This window comes from Dermochelys coriacea, chromosome 1, assembly GCF_009764565.3.
Source record: "Dermochelys coriacea isolate rDerCor1 chromosome 1, rDerCor1.pri.v4, whole genome shotgun sequence".
In the NCBI taxonomy this organism is placed as follows: Eukaryota; Metazoa; Chordata; order Testudines; family Dermochelyidae; genus Dermochelys; species Dermochelys coriacea.
Window position 1 is genome coordinate 41,954,763 of NC_050068.2, and position 22,170 is coordinate 41,976,932.

Sequence of the window (22,170 nt, forward strand, 5' to 3'; positions counted from 1 at the left end):
GAAGAGAAGAGTGAGGGGGGATTTGATAGCAGCCTTCAACTACCTGAAAGGGGTGGGGTAGGGAGTTCCAAAGAGGATGGAGCTAGGCTGTTCTCAATGGTGGCAGATGATAGAACAAGGAGCAATGTCTCAAGTTGCTGTGGGGGAGGTCTAAGTTAGATATTAGGAAAAAAGAATTTCACTAGGAGGGTGGTGAAGCACTAGAATAGGTTACCTAGGGAGGTGATGGAATCTGCATTCTTTCGAGGTTTTTAAAGACCTGCTTAACAAAGCCCTGGCTGGGATGATTTAGTTGGGGTTGGTCCTTCTTTGAGCAGGGGGTTGGACTAGAGGTTTCTTCCAACCCTAATCTTCTATGATTCTGTGATCTCAATGTCCCTCAGCAAAATCTCAGATTCACCTGCAATGGAAACAGTTACTCTGCAAAAAATGCCACTTCAAGAGAATCATAGGCCCGGCTCTAAGAATTTGTTAGATGAATGTTGAATGTACATCCCAATGAATTTAAAAACAACTATTTAGCTCTTAATAGGCGAGACAACATGTTTGATATCATTGCCCTTCAAAAACCCATTTGTAAGATGACACTCAAAAACCATGCTACCATATTGCTGGTTATAGTCTCATTGCCTCCCTCCGTCACCTGAAACATGTTAATACATGTAATACATCTTTGTTAATACATCAATCAAGACATCAAGGACTATGACATGATAGATGCCAAGAGCAATTCCAGAACTTTCACCATCTCCAAAATAAGCAGCAAGGTAATGGTGGTTCAAGTAAATAAACCACCGAATACAGACTGTCCTTCTCCCCCATTACCCACAGCAGTCGTCCCCAAACTTTTTACCTTTAACCTACCTCACCCCTGTCCGCCCCACCCCTCCCCCTCCCCCCAAGGCACAGTTGGGATCTGTGGCTGGGAGCGGGACCACAGTTGGGGCTGGGGCCATGGCTGGGAGCAGGGCCATGGTCAGGGCCGAGGGCTGGAGCCGCAGCCAGGCCAGGAACCAGAGTTGCAGCTGGGGGTGGGGCTGGGGCCCCAGCCGGGAGCAGAGCCACGGTTGAGCCAGGGCCTGAGGCTAGGGGGAGGAACTGGGGCTGCAGCCAGGGCCAGAACTGCAGCCAGGTATGAAGCCACAGTTGGGGCCAGAGCTGCAGCTGGGAGATGGGGCCAGGAGCAAAGACATGGCTGGGGGACAGGGCCAGGGTCAGGGCCAGGGCCAGAGTGGGGCTCAGTGCTGCTCCCTCCCCGCCCCCCCATGGGGGCTGGCCTGGGCCCACTATGCCCCCCGAATGTTTCTCTGCACCCCCTAGGTGGGCACAATCACTGACCTTCAGCTATATATTATTTCAATAGCCACTACATGATGTGGTACTATAATAGTAATGATAATGCCGACAAAGCACTTGTGGAATGGTCATCAAACAAAGATACATAGCTTCTTTTTCATACATAGCTTCTTTTTCATGCAGAAGACAGAGATACTGTCCACTGCAACAGAGACTACAAGCCAGATATCTGTTTCCTCACCAAAGATCAGTTTGGAATTCCTAACAACACCCTCCAGAACTATTCTTGGCTACTTTCCACATAGCCAGCATCAACTCGTGATAATCCACATTGGGATTGAAATCCCAGTATCATGTCGTAGCCCAAATTGCAATGAAATTTTCGAAAGACAAATTGGCCAAGATTCACTGTGACAATTGAGGCCACCACCAATGAGATTCCCCTGAAGCCTGAAAATTTCTGTCATTTCACCCAGCTTATCCAAATATCCACAAGAAAAAAAACCAATCTTATGGCTACTGAAAAGGATACACCCCATGATGAAAACCGGAAACAGAAAGACTACTATAGGAGTACCAAAAGTTTGATGACCCAAATCTTAGACTCATTGAATTTAGTGCAGCCATCAAAGATAGATCAAGATGGCTGAAGTGCTGGAGTTCACTCACTCCAGCTGCAAACCTTGAATACTGTTTCATCAGCTTCTGGCTGCAAACCAGTAAAATATTAAAAGGCTGAAGTCTCAGCTGATGTGATCACAAGAATACTCCTTATGAACACAAAAGCTCCAAAGGACAAGTATACCAAGTGCAAAGTGTGCAGAGAGCTCCAACAAAGAGTCAAGCTAACTACCCGTCTCCTCGCCCATATCATTGGCCTTCACAGTTGAGGAGGTAAATAAACCCTCTCACTCATGAAAGCTGAAGGACCTGATGGTGTCTTTCCAGAATTTCTTAAAAACCTTGAAGCCCAGGGATAGAAATGGCTGGCACACTATTATCCATTCCTCAGGGCTCATCCTGAGGATCTGGCACAAGGCTATATTGGCACAAGGCTTATTGCCAGTAATCCCTCATCATACAGTTTTCTGTCACTCCTCTACACCTCATACAAGCTCATGGAAGGAATATTACTGTCAAGAATCATATTGCTTGTAGAAACCATGTTCCTGAATGAACAAGCGGGTTTCAGACCAGGCTGCAACTACATTGACCAAGTATTAGTCTCAACAACACACACTGAGGCGGGATTCCAGCAAAAACTCAAGACTGAGGCAACTATCTTACACTTATCTGCTGCCTACAACACCATGTGGAGCAGTGGCCTCCTCCTGACAACCAACAAAATTATGCCATGCAATGCAGTGATAAAATTCTTTTGAGAAGTTCTGAGCAACTGTATGTTTCATGTTTTCCTTGATGACCAGGTCAGCAGGCCATGCACTCTCAATGATAGCCTATTACAGGGATCTGTTAGCATGGATCCTGTTTAATATCTACACCAGCAACCTTCCCCAAACATCATCACAGAAATTTGTTTATGCTGATGACAATTGCTTTGGCCACACAGGCATGGGATTTACCTACCGTAAAACAAATCCTAACTAAGAACCTTAGAATCATGGAAGAATATTTCTTATACTAGCAGCTAAAAGCAACCCTAACTAAGACTGCTGTGTCAGCATTTTAGCCAAACAATTGAAAGGCTAAGGCAGAACTGCACATAGATTTCTATGGACAGCAGATAAGACACGATCCCACCCTAAAATATCTTGGGTGTTACATTAGACCTAAGCTCCACATACCACCAGCACTGGAAATACATTCATGGCAAAATAAAGATGCATGTAACTCTCATCCAGAAACTGTCAGGAATGATTTAGGGAGCCAATGCAAAAACCTCACTGGCTCTTGTCTACTCTAGTGTAGAATATAGCTCACCCCCATCTGGACACACAGCTCTCACACATCTTTTGTCAATTTAACAAAGTTATGCAGATTATTACGAGAATTTTTCAAGGGTTCCATTGTATTCAAGGGAACAAGGATTGTTCATTTATGGCAACTTAAATAATATACTGAGATTTCAACTCAAATCCAGGAAACCTTTTTGGCTTGCCACTCAAGAGCTCAAAGATTTGGGGTTTTCCTCTGGAGATCCACAGCAACCAAGGTGGAAAGATGCCAACATCCCAAATAAACACCTCATCAAGGACCCAACTGAAGAACCCAGTGGCTTTTCACACCCATAGAAAACATGGTCCACTTTGAATGGTATCTGCATATCACATAGAAGATGTGTCTACCTTCTCCATTAATGGGGACTGAGACACAATCTTATGTGTGACTGCGGAAACGGATTTCACCCTACGAAACACCTCATTAATCAATGTCTGAAACAATCATATCCTGATGGTAACTCTACCATCCACTTCACATCTCCTGAAACAAACTAAGTGGATTGCCAGCCTAGATTTGGACATCTCACATTGCTACGTTTAAGCCATACAAAAGAAGAACCCTTTAAAAATTGTACAGTCACTGGGTTGGCAATAAAGAGATAGGAGTATGGAATGCAGAAACAACCACCAAGTGAACTCTCAGGGAACTCAGGGAGAACCCTTTTCCCTTTAAGTGAAGTAAATATTGCAGAAAAAGGTGTGCAGAAGGAGGAGTACCCTACTCCTGGGACCACACAGAGAAATGCTTCAATTTTATCATGTAAGTGTATCTGGTAGATGGTTTTCTACTGTTTAAGAGAATGTTTTGAACCTCTAGGGCACAGTCAGTCTCCTGAGCTATTAACTGCTGACTATCCAAGCTGTCAGAGGCTGGGAGGGTTGGGATGTAGCACCTGGCCAGGGTTCTGTGAAATTATATCTGTGACTTGAGGCAAAATTATGGGATCCCAGGTGGAGAGACTAAAGAGGTCTGAGAACCAGTGCTGCCAAGGCCAGGCTGGTGCTATCGGGATTAGAGTGGCATAATCCTGTCTGAGTTTGCATTACACCCTTGGAGGAAAGACATACAAGAGCTTGTCCTTTCACAACAGAAGGAAAGGATCTGAAATAAATTCTGGGCTCTGACCTGCCTGGAACAGAACAGGTGACATTTCCTATTCAATCGCATATCAATCAGATAGGTCTCTGGAATTCCCCAAGCCTGAAAAATAGATTTGACTATGTTCAGTTTGAGGACCCATTTGTGATTCCTAATGAAGGTTCTGCTGAGATGATCTACTGGACATTTCTGATCATGCAGGAGATGTGAGGCTTTGAGTATGACAGCATTTTTTATTAAAATAACCCAGAAATCCATTGCCTCTTGACAAAGGTGATCTGACTTGGCATCTCCCTGCCTATTCAAGAACGTAGCTGCAACGTTGTCTGAGAGGACCTGCATGGTACAACCTTTGATACGCTGAAGGGAAACCCAACATGCCAGATGAATTGCTCATTGCTTGAACATTTATGTGGAGAGAGAGTTCTTGATCTGATCTAGGTCCCTGGTTGCTTAGGTCCCCTGAGTGAGCCCCCTATTGTATGGATGAGGCATCTGTGATCAAAGTCCTGGAGAGTAGAGTCAGGGAAAAAGGGAACCCTTTGCATACACAGGTAGGGTCCATCCACCAATCTAAGGATTACAACACACTTGCAGATACATGAGTCAACATGTCCAGTGCATGACGAGATGGATGGTAGACAGACTTCAACCACCCCTGCATGACTCTCAGGTGAAATCTGGCATGTTGAGTCACATACGTGCAAGCTGCCTAGAAGTCTCAGGCAATTCCTTACTGTTGTACAAGGATGGATCTTGAGGCCTAGGCACAGGTCCAATATTTCTCCAAATTTGGCCTGGGATAAGTGTGCCCTTGCCAAACTGGAGTCAAGAACGGCTCCCATAAACTTGATTCTCTGCACAGGCAAAAGCACTGACATGCCCTGTTGCCAAAGGGAGGGACAGGAGAAATTAGATCCTGACAAACTGGTACACTGGCCTCAATTAGGGAGTCAAAAAGACTCTTTCAAGGTTGCAAGTTTCCTAGATGAAGGTGAACAGAAGCAGGAGATGGCAGTCTCCTTCTTTGGGGCTTATGACATCTCTTCATTTACTCAGAGTAACTTGGTGTATAAGAAGGATGCCTCTGCTTAGTATGAGGACACAACTGCTTCCTCTTAAGACCAGAGGTGTAAATGCCCAGAATCGTAAGTGTTGCGCTAGTGTCTTTTAGTGAATGCAGCACTTCATCCGTCTTCCCAGAAAACAAATTAAGACCATCAAATGGACACTTCTCAATCATCGGCTGGACCTCTGCTAGATCTCAGATGATTGCAGCCAAGAGGAATGATGCATCATGATTATAACTGCCATCACACTAATCTGCAGAGTTTTCACTAAGACTGTCTGAAGTGAGGTTCTAGTACCAGAAAGCTTTTATTAAGCATGTCCTGATACTTTTGTTTGGCCTCATCAAGTAATTTGTCCCACAAATTTAGCCATATTATCCCCAACAGAAAAATCGTATCTGGCTAAAAGAGGCTGGTGATTTGCAATTCTAGTTTTTTATATTCTTTATTTTTAGAGGTGGATTTGGAATGTCTTGCCTTGAGTTTTCATTGACCATAGTCACTACCAAAAATCCTAGGGTGGGGTATGAACAGAAGTGTTCTTGGTGCCTCCTCTCTGTTCTCTTAGCCATGGGTGGAAGAAATGCAAGAGACTGCCAATTTTTGTGGGCTCTAGGATAATTTCATTAATTGGTAGAGCTACTCTACCAGCTCCTGAAGCATGGAAGGTATACACTAATTTATATGGATTGTCCTTCACCATTTTCATCTGGATATCCAGGGAACTCGCTACCTATAGATGGACCAAAAGCTGAGTTAAAGTTGTGCCGAAGTCTTGGTAGCAGCTGTAGGTACCAAGGGTTGCTGTGCAGAAGCCAATGTCAAATGAGCTGGTGCCTAGGATGCAGATGGTACCAGCACTTGCAACAAAGAAGATAGTGCTGAGACTGCTACATCTTGAAGAAGAAGAGTCCAGTACCAAAAGACAGAAGAGGTCTTTGGCCGCTGAGTACTCCTCTGGTGTTGTCAGCACCGAGAGCATTGGGTGGATAGCAGCACACAAGAGCAAAGTCGACACCAAAGGCCCCCAAAATTCAATCAGCCTCAATGGTACTGAAGATGATACCAGAGTCAATAACTCTCCATGTGTTGCTGAGGAATTATGTGGTACTAGAGAGTGGGAAGCCAGAACTGATGCTCTGACCTTGGTACCTGACTTGTCCTGGGGGCATCCATCAGAAAATGAGACCTACTCAATGAAAAAGGCTTCTTAAGCTTAAAAGAATGCAAGGTATCTGACTTCTGCCTCTTTCACAGCACTGGAAACAGAGAATAATGCCTCCACTCTGAATCACTTCAAGGGGCAGGTGTCCAAAGGTGTCCTCTTTGACTGGAGTCTGCACCACCATGTACCAAGTGGGTGAGTTCCAACACAGAACAGAGCGAATTCTGTAGGTAGGTACCAGAGCATCACCTCTCTGGACTTCTTGGTTTTAATCTATGCTTGATAAAGATCTTGTAGGTGTTTGTCTCTGTCTGAGGGATTGGAGCAAATTTGTTTGTACCTTAGGGCTTGGCTGTAGACAATGGATCAAGTGATGTGTCCTGGATGGAAGCTGGAGGCACATCACATGATCCATTGTCTACAGCCAAGCCCTAAGATACAACCAAATTTGCTCCAATCCCTCAGACAGAGACAAACACCTACAAGATCTTTATCAAGCATTCTTAAAACTACAATACCCACCTGGGGAAGTGAGGAAACAGACTGACAGAGCCAGAAGAGTACCCAGAAATCACCTACTACAGGACAGGCCCAACAAAGAAAATAACAGAACACCACTAGCCATCACATGCTGCCCCCAGCTAAAACCTCTCCAGCACATTATCAACGATCTACAACCTATCCTGGAAAACGATCCCTAACTATCACAGATCTTGGGAGACAGGCCAGTCCTCGCTTACAGACAAACCCCCAACCTGAAGCAAATACTCTCTAGCAACTACACATCACACCACAGAAACACTAACTCAGGAACCTAACTTTGCAACAAAGCCCATCATTTACTCTGTCCACATATCTATTCAAGGGACACCATCATAGGACCTACTCACATCAGCCACACTATCAGAGGCTCGTTCACCTGCACATCTACCAATGTGATATATGCCATCATGTGTCAGCAATGCCCCTCTGCCATGTACATTGGCCAAACCGGACAGTCCCTACGTAAAAGAATAAATGGACACAAATTGGACATCAGGAATGGTAACATACAAAAGCCAGTAGGAGAACACTTCAATCTTCCTGGAAATTCTATAGCAGATTTAAAAGTAGGTATACTTGAACAAAAAACTTCAGAAACAGACTTCAAAGAAACAACTAAAATTCATTTGCAAATTTAACACCATTAATTTGGGCCTGAATAGGGATTGGGAGTGGCTGGCTCATTACAAAAGCAGCTTTGCCTCTCCTGGAATTGACACTTCCTCATCTATTATTGGGAGTGGACTAAATCCACCCTGATCAAATTGACCCTGTCAACACTGGTTCTCCACTTGTGAGATAACTCCCTTCTCTTCATGTGTCAGTATAATAATGCCTGCATCTGTAATTTTCACTCCATGCATCCAATGAAGTGGGTTCTAGCCCACGAAAGCTTATGCCCAAATAAATCTGTTAGTCTTTAAGGTGCCACTGGACTCCTTATTGTTTTTGTGGATATAGACTAACATGGCTACCCCCCGATACTTTCTCATGCAGAAGTTCTGGAACCACTGCTGGTTATCCCAGATCTTCATGACAATGTAGTCCCACCATCCTGTGCTTGTGGATTCCGTGCCCCAGAACTGCCAGTCAGCATAAGGGGATTTCACAGTTATTAAACCTTCCATCAGCTGGCTCCACTCTGCCGCATCTGTTTCAAGCCTGCATAATCTCCTCACAGTCATCTTCTAAGGGTAACAACTTGCTGTCAAAATGGCTTCCACTGTTTCTCATGCCTTCAATTTTTCTCCAGTTGCAGAAATGGGCTGCGCATTAACAGTGCCATTCACTGGAATAGTCCTAAGCTGGATTCATGCTTTGACACTTGCTGGAGCGGAGATCACAGACAGACGTAAGGAGTGTTAACAGCCAAAAGTGCTTTTATTCGATGGTGTTGGAGGGCTAAGAACTGTTTCACACCAGGGCCTAAGGACAGACAAGTGCTTCCACAATACACTGTAAAACAGTTCATAAAGTGGCCCTGCTTAGTCAGTGTTAAGAACCATAAGATATGACCCCAGAAATCCTGGTGACTAACTTGAGTTACTGCAATGCTAATGTGGACACGGTTGTATAGGTATAACTCAAGTGTGGTTTACCAGTGTGGATGCCTGCAGCTGGGCTTGGCTAACCCAGATTCCCATACTGGGGTGCCCAGATTTGGGTAAACTCTGCAGTGAAGACACACCCAACAGTCTGATGAAGAAACAAAGAATTCCTATACTAGGGCTCCCAGAAATAAAAGTAGCAATTGCCCTAGGAACTTACTTTAAGTTACAAAGAAACGATAAAATGGACGTTACTTACTTGTAATTGGAGTTCTTCAAAATGGACTCTGCATACTCACACTCCTGTTTTTGCCAGCTGGTGCATCTTAGAAGGTAGAACTTTCTCACGGCAGTACCGTTGGAGTGCTCAACCCCCTTATTCTTCCCCATCAGTGCTACTGAATGTTCTGAGGGTGAGGCTACAAAAGGGGGAGTGGCACCCTATACCACCTCTGTTCATTCCAAACACAGCAACAGATCGATGTGAACCTCTTCGGATTCCTCAGATCCAGATCCTTCTTTCAGGAAGTTAGTGCCTTAGATAGTGCTTATTATAGTATAGTGTAAACAGAATAGGAATAGTTAGTCTTAAGGACCATTCTTATTGTTTGTTAGTTATTAGCTGTTACAACTCTGCCTACATTCTCTATGGTGGATCCAAAGGCGAAAAAGGGCACGCGAGTGCTCCAGCAACACAGCTATGAGGTTTCTCCATATAGGCTGCACCAGCTGGCACAACCAGGAGTGGGCATATGGAGAGGACACTTGAAGAACCAAAAGTTCTCAGTCCAAGGATTGTCCAGTAGAAGAGAATAAGGCTAAGCCAATCTCACTGAGAACCTCCATGCTGTCCTCCCGCAGTTACTGCTGCCCCCCAGCCAGTAGCAGAGTGCATCTGTCCAGCTCTCCGGTTGCTTACAGGCCCTTGAACTTCCAGGCTGCCTGCTACCCAGCCAGCTCCCAGGCTGCTGGCTGTGACCTGCTGCTCCTGCTCCTGTACAGGCTTTGGCTCTCTCCTGAGGCAGTACCTCTGACTAAGGTTGTACTCCTGTTTCCTGTAACCTAGATGTTACATAGTTCTCTACATGGCCTAGCCTGTTTGAGGCTTTTAGGTGATACCAGAATATAAATATTAAATAATAACAAAATTGTTTCTGAGATAAAGGCACTCTAATGTAGAGATAAATTTATTTAAATTAGACTGAGAAAAAATAATCCTCTAAAAGTATCCTCCAAGAACACAAATTTCAAAAACTTGAGTCTATCCAGAGCTCCTGTTCTAACTACATTAATAACATTGTTGATCTAGCTCCAATAGCCTTGGGGAAGACAGTTCATCAACACAACAGTACCAGTACCTCTGAAAAGAATGTTACATTATTAAAGTTTGCATGCTGGTGCAAAGAGCTTCAGAAACCCCAGCAGGTGGAAAGTTGCAATAGATTCTCTCAGTGAAGAGCGTTAAAAACCCTTAAAAACATCTTAGCTTCTTACTTAACTAAGCTATAAGGCACAACCATGAGTGCATTCCTTTGCCATTGGTGAATACTTTGGATATCTTGTGAGAGCACAGCCAAAGGCTGTGTTGCCTTCAGACACTGAGAAGTGCACCAATGCTTCAGCAATGCTTATTAATATTAAAGTATGCTTAAAAAGAGTGGTAAAAACATATTTTGGTAAATGCATAGTTTTCTACATGATAGTTTTCACTTATATAGTACCTTTCAGCTATGATCTCAATATATTATTACAAAGTTTAATTATTCTATACCCAATGAGAGATTTTTTTTTTAAACAAATGGAAAAATCTTCAGATGGTGGGCCATATCTTCAGATGGTGTATCTTGTCATTGCTCCATCAATTTCAATTCAGTTATGACAATTTATACAAGTTGAGGATCTGGCCCAGTAAGGTGAAATGACTTGCTCCAGGTCACACAAAGCAAGAGCCAGAGCCAGAGATAAAACCACAATTCCTGATTCCCAGTCCTATGTTCTAACCACTAATTCGCACATAGATCAGAAAAAAATACTAACAAAATAAAAACGAGACCTTTTGTATGTATCAGAGTAGCAGCCGTGTTAGTCTGTATTTGCAAAAAAGAAAAGGAGTACTTGTGGCACCTTAGAGACTAACAAATTTATTTGAGCATAAGCTTTCGTGAGCTACAGCTGTGAGCTGTAGCTCACGAAAGCTTCTGCTCAAATAAATTTGTTAGTCTTTTATATGTAGACACCTTTAAAATTGATGTTTTTATATGATCTATCAATAGGCATCTCTCTAGAACCATCATTATACCGATGGCTAGATAACTAATCTTTATGGCCCTGATCCAGCAAAGCACATTCTTCACTTTAAGTGCGAGTACTGTCCTGGGGCTTGATTCTGCTCTTACTAAAGTCAAAGGCAAAACTCCTATTGATTTCAATGGTGCAGGACCAGACACCTAGCGAATAGTCCAATTGGCTTTAATAGGACTACTCCTATGTGTTTAAAGTTAAGCACATGCTTAAGATCTTCACTGGATCAAGGCCTATAATGGTTTGAACAAATGGGAGTAAAGAAACATACAATCTATTTCTGGCTCTGCCACTGGCTTGCTGTGTGAAAGTCATTTAACGTTTGTACATATCAGTTCTCCTTGCGCACAATGGGGATAGTAATGTTTATTGACTTTTGAAAAGTATTTTGAGATATTTAGAGGAAATGAATATAAAAATGCAAAGTATTCTTATTATTAGTTAATAACAGCCGCTGATCCAGTTGTGAGGAATCAGCAGAATAGAGAGAGGGCGGGTTTCTCAGACTGCTGGACTCCACATAGAAAAAAATGCTCTGCAAGTGCAAGTACAATTATTAATTATTAGCAGTAATTTAAGATTACAAACCTTAGTCTTCCAGTCTTTTTAAAGCTTATGAAACAGAGAACAAAGAACAAACCTTTTAATCTTTACTTTTATTTAAATCCAAGAGACCTAAAGGTGTTACCTTTTGCAAACAATCATTGTTTCCAAAAGAAAGCCCTTTGAAGTGAACAGTGAGGGTTCATTCCACTCTCTATACCTCATCCTCCCACTTCATTTCAATGCTGGCAGTTCCAGTTTTGCTATGGAGACATGGAATGGAATTGTCATCAGCGGGTGTTCCCAAAAGAAGAAATGTGTGTATGTAGGGAGAAGGGTATAAATGAAAGTTAAAACAGGAGTGAGCAATTTTAGTAACTGTATTTAAGGAAGAGTAGAAAGTGGAAACTAGACAAAGATGCAATGACTTCTAGTTTGCTTCTAGTTTTTCCAGTAATGTATTATTTGGAAGTTGGTTCATAGCTGTGACATCATACCTTGCAAATTTACAAAATATTTTCCTTAGTATCTTGATTACTATACACAACACCAAAGAGCCCAACTGCATGTTAAAATGCATGTTAAAATATTATTTTGGACCATCTACATCCAAACAACAGGACTTCACAGTTCTATAACACCTTTTATAGGAGGAACTCAAAGCACTTTCACAAACGTTAATTAATGCTGTAATGAGCCTGACAACTCAGTATGCAATGGGTTATTTCCACTTCAACATTCAGCCAGTAGAGGGCTCCTAAATACTCAAGTACAGAAAAAGAACAGACTGAAGTCAGAGGGGACAGGTGCAGGAGAGATTTGGGACTATGTGAAAGCAGGAAACAGAAGCCTGGTAGCTGGCTGGGGAGAGAAGGCCAGGCAGTTCTTAGGCTGAGAATGTGGAGAGCTGTACAGACTTACTCTTTAATACCATATCAGGAGGACAAGAAGTGCAGCCTATATGCAGGACGGAGGGGCAGGTCCTGACAAGGCTCTTACCTTATTACCCTGGTACTGGACTGCTCTAGGACCTGTATTAGGAACTGCTAACTTATCCTTTGTTCTGAGCATTAAAACAATTGTATCTAAGGTATATGCACCTTTTATTTTTGGTAGCCCTGGTAAAGGAATCTTCATTTGCTCAAAGTATTTATCAGAACCCACCAAACACTAATGCCTGGTGTGCCTACAAACACTTGCATCTGAGCTTGTGGTACAATTGCCAAAATCCAGGGAACTGGTACACCTGGACAACCTGCAGCAACACTGGATACAATACTAACAACAACCCTATAAGATGTTATGTTTATTTTATAGAGGGTTACAGTGAAGCACAGAGGGCTGAACTCATCTGTAGACCAAAGTTGGCTCAGGGACCAGGAGACGGTGAACTTCAGTTTGTCACTTTTATATCTCCACTGTATTGAAGGCTGCTAGGAACCAGTTCAACCTCCAGTGCAAATCCAGGCACTATTTTGAACTGCATGCAGGTCACACCCTGAATGTCTGTGTACTAGACAACCCCGGTTCAGCAACTCTAACCCCAGCATCCTGTCTACAGCCCCACTTTGGCTTCTACCAGCCTTGGTTACAACCATTAATGGCCAGGATGAGCAGGAATGATGTCCCTATCCTCTGTTTGCCAGAAGCTGGGATTGAGTGACAAGGCATGGATAGCTTGATGATAAACTGTCTGTTCATTTCCTTTGGGGCACCTGCCATTGGCCACTGTCAGAGGACAGGATACTGGGCTTGATGGACCTTTGGTCTGACCCAGTATGGCCGTTCTTATGTTATGTTCTTAACCAGCAAGGTGATCCCAACACACTCCCAGTCCTGAATTTCCCCAAAACCATGTGATCTGCAGCGTTTAGCCTTTTCCTGGACAGTTCAGAGAAAATGTCACAAAAAATATGACAGCTTATTAACTTGGTTCATGGTTAAAATGATATAAATTTAACAACAAACTATACATGGGATTAAGTGAGTTCAACTATAAGTAAAACCAAACAAAATACAGTAAAGTTGTTCCAGTTAATGTTGTTTCTTTGCTGATCAATTAGGGAACATGCTCGTTTAAAGTTGTGCAATGCTCCCTTATAAGGTTGTTTGGCAGCCGCCTGCTTTGTCCACTGCTTGCAGAAAGAGCAGCCCATTAGAGCTAGCTGGTGGGGGCTTGGAACCGGGGGGGGGGGGAACAGCAGCCCCCCATCAGCTCTCCGTTCCCCTATGTTCCCTGTGTGGCAGATGCCCAGCAGGCTATCAATTGCCAGGCAGTTCTGCTGTCCCTCCCCCAACTGCCATGTGCTGCTCCTGCCCTCTGACTTGGAGCTGCTCCTAGGAGCCTCCTGCTTGCTGTGTGGGAGGAGGAAAGAAGGCTGCTAATATTAAGGTCCCCCCTCCCCCCTGCTCCTTTACCCCATCTCCATAGAGCAGGGTGGGGACATGACAGGGCTCAGGACGAAGGGAGCTTGCTGGCAGCAGCTGCTGTCTCAACTTGCTGATTTACTTAAAAGGGCAGTGTACTAAGAGTGGGGTTAGTGTACTTAAAGGGGCAATGCACCTCTCTCTCTCACACCCAGTGTACGTCTCTGTCTTTCTCTGCCATGCTGTCTCCCCTCCCTCCATTTGTGCTGCCTTGTAGAGTGTGAGGCTACATTAACAACAACGTGTTAACCCTTGAGGGCTCAGCCAAGTGCTAGTTCATCATTTAGCAGTAAGGCATTCCCTGGGAAATATTTTCCACCCTCTGACTTCACCACCTCAACCAAACTTCACAATCATCATTGCTGTGTAAAGTATTAAATTGTTTAAAACTTATACTCTGTGTGTGTGTGTGTGTGTGTGTGTGTCAGTGTCAAAAAAACTTCCCTGGAACCTAACCCCCACTATTTACATTAATTCTTATGGGGAAATTAGATTCGCTTAACACCGTTTGGCTTAAAGTAGCACTTTTCAGGAACATAACTACAACATTAAGCGAGGAGTTACTGTATGCTTCTAAAAGTCCAAAACTTAATCTAGCCAGATACAGGCTTTGTTCAAGATGGTTTCTCACCAGTCATTCTTCTTCCCAGCCATGACTGACTTTCCCCCAGTCAGAATCTTCCATGGAAGTACAAGATGCTGGATTCCCTTGTCATCTTAGGTGAAAGAGCTTGGCTAACCAGCTCCAGAGACTTCAAATCCCTCTCCCCTTGGTTCAAGGACCCATCTTTCTCAGCTTGCAAGACTCTTGTTTCTGTCCATGATTATATCTTCCAAAGTTCAATAACTTTGCTTCAAGGGGCAGGATGACTTCATGCTGGTCTTCCCTTCCTGTAGGCTTCCATTGTTTTCAATTCCACCATGCTTAATTTACATAGGAGACAGGTAAATACCTATGACATTCCCTCCTGTCCGGGCAAACTATAGAGCCTAATATCAATGAGTATCCATAATTCTTTATAGAGTGTTAATACATACATTTAATAATGATATTAATTGACAGAAGCTAGGAATAGGAAATAGGGGATGGATCACTTGATGATTACCTGTTCTGTTCAATCCCTCTGGGGCACATGGCATTGGTCACTGTCAGAAAACAGGACACTGGGCTAGATGGACCTCTGGTCTGACCCAGTATGGCCTTTCTTATTCCAGCATATCATTAGTTTTCAGACAAGACCATCCTCTAGATACACTTTTACAATACAGTAATATTGTATATAATCAGTTGATTCAATGATTTATCACTTAAGGTTCAGCCATCCCTCCCCTCTATATCTTTACAGACCAGTAAACCTTTGAAAATGATTATTTTAAAAGCCAGACTGAAGTTCTCTCTCCTGCTGGATGTATACACTACGCTGTCTTCTCCCCCACTTATTAGTGTGAGGTTTGCCTCTACCTTTTGTTGGCTTGATGGGTGTTTACTGCTTATATGTAAATTGAGGAAAACACACATCCTTTGTTTAGAACAGACCTGTTTAACAACTCCCTGACATACCTGGTTTACACATACCTTAGGTGTAACTCCAGCACGTACTTAATACCACATTGCGTACATACATCACGAGAATATTCATGATCAGTGAGTTACCTAGTTTTCAAATGATACCTCACAAGGCACGTTCTGCCCAAAGATTATTACAAAAGTGTGTATGGTATGAATACAGGGGTGCTTAGTGTCACACTGACCTAAGCCCTAGTGCAGACATCCCTAGGTCAAGAGAAGACTTCTTCCATTGACCTAGGTACCGCCTCTTCGGAGAAGCGGATTTACTACATTGATGGAAGAACCTCTTCTATTGCTGTAATAAGTGTCTACATTACAGCACTACAGAGGTTCTGCTGCACCACTGTAACATTTCTAGTGTACACATAGCCCTACTTTCACGTGGCTGTCAATGGTCCCTGTGGACCATTCCAATAGCTAGAAATAGCAAGGGTGCAGTAAAGCCCTGGTTACACCCCTCCCTCCCCCAACAAGCCTCCCTGTGCTGAAGGTGTGAAGATGACTACTTTGATATACCTGCCAGCAACTGCCCCTATATCCAGAGAATTTCTTGAGGGACACTTTACATAAAAAAGCCACAAGGCACAGTTGAATCAGGCCCTGAGTGGTTAAATGATTTGCACTACACCACACAATAACTGGCAGTGAAGAAGAGAACCCAGGAATCAGTGCTGGTCTCATCACTACCAATCAAAGAAGTTAAATGGTAATTCACAATAGGATGGAAGTGCTTCTCAGCTTGGAGTTTCAGCTGTTAAAAAGTTGTTAAAATTTAAGACATCTTTTCCATGAAGCTTTTCCATCACCAGTAATGTGTGTAGGCGGGTTTTCTTTTTGTTTTTGTAACTGCTTGGCAGCTGTAAATAAATCACTGTGTGTTCGACAGCCAGGCCTTTGTGGGAAATTGTGGGTTTTTTCAAGGGTAATGCTATTAAATCCCCTCATTTGAAAATTATCAGGAATCTTATCACACAAAATACTTCTAGCATTCCATTTCTCTTCTTGGGAGGAAACTTACAGATAAACTTTGAAATGAGCCTTGTGCTTCTCACAATGTGCCAACCTGGTTAGAAATCATGCAAACTTTTGTTGTTCTTTAGCTGTATTCCCCCACAGGCTGTATAATAGCTCTCTAACCAGTCCCACAGCATTGAATGATGTCATGGGATCTGCAGTTCAGTGAGATGAAAGGGATAAAGCGGAACCCGCGGGCACTGGGGAAAGCTTCCAACACACAATTCACAACATAGCTTGGGAACTGAATCCAGCCACTCAACTCTAAGCATGTAAGTAAGAATCATGTACATTCTGCTATCACAAAAAAAGGGAGAGGGCAGGGGAGAACTAAAGTGATCCATTTTTAAACAAAAGAATTTGAGGACTGGAAGGCAGAATTTAAGAGTACAACTACCTGCTGAAAAGAGAGCTTTTTTTTCCTCTCCAAAGCACTGCCTTTGATGTATGGCAACTGATCACTGATCAGATTACAAGCATTTGGTCTCGGTGCTCCTCTGCCTTTGATCTGCATGGTTAATTTTATTTTCCTGGATTTGGAGTTTCGTCTGGGCTTGTGCTGACATCTCTTTTTTTTTTTTTTTTTTAAAGTAAGTAAGTTAAAAGCAGTTAATACAGAAGCTCTGGCAGTGTGGATTAAGTTGCAGAAAAGCTGGCTATTGGAAAAACTTCAGCATATAGCAGGTACTGCATTTAGTATTTCATTGCAATCTTTTATTGCAGGATTTTTCAAAATTGACAAAGCTAGTTTATGTTAGAATGAAAAACTTTGCATATCTTGATTGAAATGTACACAGTTTAAAAGACACAGACATATGTAGGAATGCAGTAAGTAGTTCATGCAGCGTTTTTATTTGGAAAATGTATTATGCAAAGTTTTATTGAGGACAAGCTACCTAACAGATACAAAATCAGAGATCTAAACAAGACTAAATTAATTTCCGCTAATATTCTTGATGTATTTTATACTGTAGGGTTTATAGCCTTTGTCCTTAGCTTTGTCAATTTTTATTTATTTAATACAAAGGTTGTGGGACTTAGAAGTGCATTACAGATTTTTTTTAATTTATGTAAGAACAGATTAACTATGTCTTGTGCATACCATGTATACTTTATTCTCCCACCTCCTCCCAGGCCATTTGTTAGGTCTGTATACTATGCATTCTGCAAACAATACTTTTAGTTGTAATAACTGTGGACTCGGGATACATTTTGAAACAGCAGGTATGTTTTAACTATAAATAATATGTTGATTTGTAAATGTCATGACACTTTTAAGTGCAAAGTTGTTCATCTTAGCATTTAAAATTAGTAAAACTATGTGGATTCCCTCACATTCTTATTGATACAAACAACACTTCAGTCCGATATTAACTTCTATTAAGACATTTTAATAAAATATTAAAAAATCCTTAAGCACATCCACAGTGAAATCCAGGCCCTAATGAAATCAATGGGAGTTTTGCCACTGAGGTCAATGCAGCCAGGATTTCATCCCTAATGTTTTCTATTTAGGCCTCCAAATTCATGCTTAAATTTAGTCAGTTACTGTGTGTTTTTAAAAAACAAATCACTAATTCCTATAATATGTTTGAGGAATATCCACTCATGGTATTTAAGAATTATATAACATGCACTAGCATATTTAAAGGACAGAATTTTAGATGAGGTCAGTCAAGTTTTCACATGCTCAGCACCCACAGTTTGAACCAGATTTTTAATAGGAGCTGAGTGCTCATTTATGAATCTAAGGAAGGGCCAGATTTTCAAAGGAGTTCAGCATCCAAGTGCTGAGCATTTTTGAAAATCTGCCCCTAAATATCTATTTGAATACCTTAAACTTTGAATTATCTACCTTGAGTATAGCAATTTACTACAAAACTGCAGGTGACAAACAGAGCCGATACAAATCATGATATATTGAATATTCAGCAAAAAGGGTGCTAAAAAAGGACACTAACAGTTTAGCAACCTATTTAACATCAAACAGAAAAATCTTTATACTTTACTAGAAATTTATATGCAGCTACAACAACTTGTAAAAATATTTTCCCCATCTTGGATAAATTTAGGTAAGAAAGATAAAATTATCAGCACATTTTAAAAATATGCAGGCAGACTTCATTAATCTGTATCAGTTTGCAAACTTCATTTCATTCCAAATTAAAAATCAACCAGCTATTCTAGACTATGTATATAAAGCACATTTAATTTTTTTCAAATACCACAGATTCTAATAAGTCAGTCCTGGATCAACCAGGCCTGATTTCAACTAATTAACTTCCCACACCACCAATTAGATTCACATTCATTTTTAGAGAGACCATTATGTTATAAGAAAGGCAATTAGCACTGTATGAATAATACATTCTCAAGAAAAGTTATTATTAAAAGACATAGCTAGGAAAAAAAATCAGTATGTTATTTAGAAAAAACAATTATTGTCTTAATGGATTATTTTTGGTGTGCTTAAAGATGTGTTCCCTGTTTTATTCTGTTGAGCATATTTTCTTGACCATCATTTTCTCCATTTCTTGTTATTTTATTGACTTGTACTACCTATTACTTTTGGAAGAAACCGTTTCTAAATCTTCTATTTGCTGTCAAGTAGTAAGAAAAATGTAAAAATAACCTACTGTATTTCACTGGTTTTAGTTCACATCAGAAATCAAAATAGTTATTTCAGTGTATGATGAGCCAAACATAAATAAAATGTCATCGTAAGGGCCTAATCCTGCAAACACTTTCATAAGTGAGTAACTTACTGAAGTCAACAGGACTGCTAATGTGAATTATACTTAACATAAGTAACCATTGAAGTATTTGGGCCCTAACACTGCCAAGAGATGCCAGCAATTTTAAGTAATCTTGCCCAATTGTTAAAAATAGATGCATTTCAAGCCATTTAAACTGGAAAAGGAGTACTTGCATACAGCAAAATGAGCACTAAAGAGTGCAGTGGGAGATACCAAAGTACAAGAAAAAAAAACTTAGGCATTTTGTTACTTTAAAAGCAATGCTATAATAGCTTAGCCTTTCATGGATCCGACTTTTAAAGATTTAAATAATAATAATAAATAATAATAATAATAATACTTGGCATTTTTAGGGCTTTACATTTACAAAGCACTGTATAAACATGGATTAATCCTCAGATTTAATCTGCACAAACAAAGAGTTCACATTGCTTTTTTTAAGCAAATCTGGTTAGGAGGAGGACTCTTGTAAATATTACTTACTAAACAGGCTTCAGCAGTTCTTGGTTAACATTACTGATCCATTTCTACAGATTGTTTTAGATATCAAACATTTTGAGATTTGTAATAGTTAAGAATATCAAAAGACACTGTAAGGCTATGCTGACATCAGTCTCCAACAGCTGTCATAACAAGTGAAGATCTATATTAATCTTTGAGATATACAAATACCAATTTCCTACTGCTGCACAATTCTTGCTTTCACAACAGATATGTCATGCAACTTTGCCCTATCAAAAGAGTCAACCCAAATTACTTCCCAACAACATGAATCTGCTTTTACAATTTTTGCCCAGGCCTAAAAAGGAACTAGCATTTTTTTAAATAGAGATCAAACATCACCTCATTTAAAATGTTTCCAATTTTCAAAATTCACAATTTGCATGGAATTGACCCATTCATTTTAAGTTAATAGGAAAAATCAATGATATCTAAAACTATATTACTTTGAAATAAATATCTGAATCTCAGATGATTAGGAATAACTCTCAGTGGCTCTACAGAGAGAAACAAATATTTACTGGATTTACAGGTGTCAACACAAAATAGATAACATACTTTTAACAGCTGTCTGTAAATAACAGAAGGATGTAGAATTCTCAGTGCTCCGCAACAGCTGTCACTCACAACAGATGTACCATAGTTGTACTATATAGTATGTCACTCTTTATAAAAATTCCAGTGTCCTACACTGTTCCCTTTGTCAAGGTTGCTCAAACAAAGTATTCCTCATTAGGCACTTTTCCCCATTAATAAATTATAAAATTGTTCAAGTACATTTTTAAAATGTATAAACTACTTATTCTTGTTGGAACCATTTGCCTCTTATGACCCAACTGAACAGGTTACATTCTCTTTTTATCTTAGTCGTTGCATGATTAGTGAAAGAGAACTCTATTTTTATACCATTATAAAAACTGTAAAGTTTGAGTTCTATGGATGAAAACTGCTAAATAAAAGCTAAGATGGGTGAGGTAATATCTTTTATTGGAACAACTTCTGTTGCTGAGAGAGACAAGCTTTCAAGCACAGAGTTCTTCTTCAGGTCTGGGAAAGGAACTCAAAAGCTTGTCTCTGTCACCAACAGAAGTTAGTCCAATAAAAGATATTACTTCACCCACCTTGTCTCGCTAATATCCTGGGGCCAACACAGCTACAAGTACACTGCATCCATAAATAAGAGGTAGGTATCTGTTCTGGAGGTCTTGAAAAATTCTTTATTACTGAAAGATGGCAATTAGCTATCTAAAATTCCTATTACTCATTGCATTTGTTGATTCATAACTTCCAAGTCCATTTCCAATGAATTTGTATTCACCCTCTGCGAAGTTTTAGTAATTTCATCAACTGGTTCATTAGAAACTAAGAACCTTGAAATCAAATATTGGCAGAAAAAGTCTTTGGGCTGGATCTCATCTCAGCCTGTTTCACCTTAGGTGAAATGCCATTGACTTCAATAGTTATGGATTTACACTAGGGTAAGTGAAGGGAAAATCAGGCCCTTTCAGTTTACCTGTAATTGGAATATTGTACATCAGGGGCTGGATTCCATTTAGCAATGTATTTTAATGTTTTTCCACTGCAGTGATAATTTAAAATCCTACAGAATTCAATCAGTTATTATTTCAGGATATGGAAAAATAAAAAGGAGAAAGAGAAAAAATCAAAACATGGAAAGGAGGTGGCACTGTGTGGAGGAAGAACTATGAGGTGGAAACCTCTTTCCCTGGCCCCCTGCTCTCCTGAAGCAATCAGTATTTTAATATAGACACAGTGCCTGGGGGATTTATACTAAGTTAGACCAATGCAGCTGCAGGCCCCAAGCTCAATCAGTTGATGCTAAATCAACAGGTACCAGCATGTGATGCAGCACGTGGGAATCCTGGTTTTGAAGAGTTGAGTGAAAATACACCAGTAAGTCATCCAGCCTCATTACTGGACTCTCGGGAGATAAGGACTGGGCTCCACGTCTAGGGATCTCAGAAAACTGGTCAAGTTCACGAGCAGGGAAACCTCGGATCGTTTTGCTACCCGAGTCCCGAGTGGTTTGATTAGACGCGCCTCGCTCAATGCGCCGGAGAGTCCCTGGCCTGCCCTGGAGGCAGTTTCTTGTTCCGCTTCACCTAGCGCAGTCACTGTCCCCTGCCGACGGGTCCCCACAGCCAGCCAGGCCTCCAACCCAACGGCCATCCCGCCCGCCCCTGGGTTGCTAAAGCCCGGCCGCCCGGGCTTTTCGGGACTCCTGGGTCGGGCGCAGCCCGTCGGGACACTTGGCAGGCCGAGAAAGGCCAAGCCTGACTGGCTCCCAAGCGCGTCCCCCGACACGAGGGGCCCCCAGCATCGCCCACTGCCCCGACCCGCGCGCAGCCGGGGTGCC

The 22,170-nt window shown here is 41.6% G+C and overlaps 2 protein-coding genes across 10 annotated transcripts in view; one reads left to right on the forward strand and one right to left on the reverse strand.

Annotated features, from left to right (window-relative positions):
• The window catches only part of SACS (sacsin molecular chaperone), a 234,169-nt gene extending 212,220 nt beyond the window's left edge, over positions 1-21,949 (reverse strand). The window contains exons 1-3 of the mRNA XM_043504295.1: positions 21,307-21,949; positions 16,934-17,104; positions 11,671-11,788 (exon numbers count right to left, since the gene is read on the reverse strand). The gene's annotated coding sequence lies outside the window, so the exon portion shown is untranslated. The remainder of the gene's footprint in view (positions 1-11,670; positions 11,789-16,933; positions 17,105-21,306) is intronic.
• TNFRSF19 (TNF receptor superfamily member 19) overlaps positions 16,471-22,170 on the forward strand; it is a 131,706-nt gene continuing 126,006 nt past the window's right edge. For 2 of the 9 annotated variants that reach the window (XM_038388962.2, XM_038388983.2), the window contains exons 1-3: positions 16,472-16,808; positions 17,128-17,220; positions 21,645-21,707. The gene's annotated coding sequence lies outside the window, so the exon portion shown is untranslated. Of the gene's footprint in view, positions 16,809-17,127; positions 17,221-17,739; positions 17,761-21,644; positions 21,708-22,170 lie in introns of those variants that run through there. The other 7 variants (XM_038388942.2, XM_043504304.1, XM_043504298.1 and 4 more) reach the window with 5 other exon arrangements.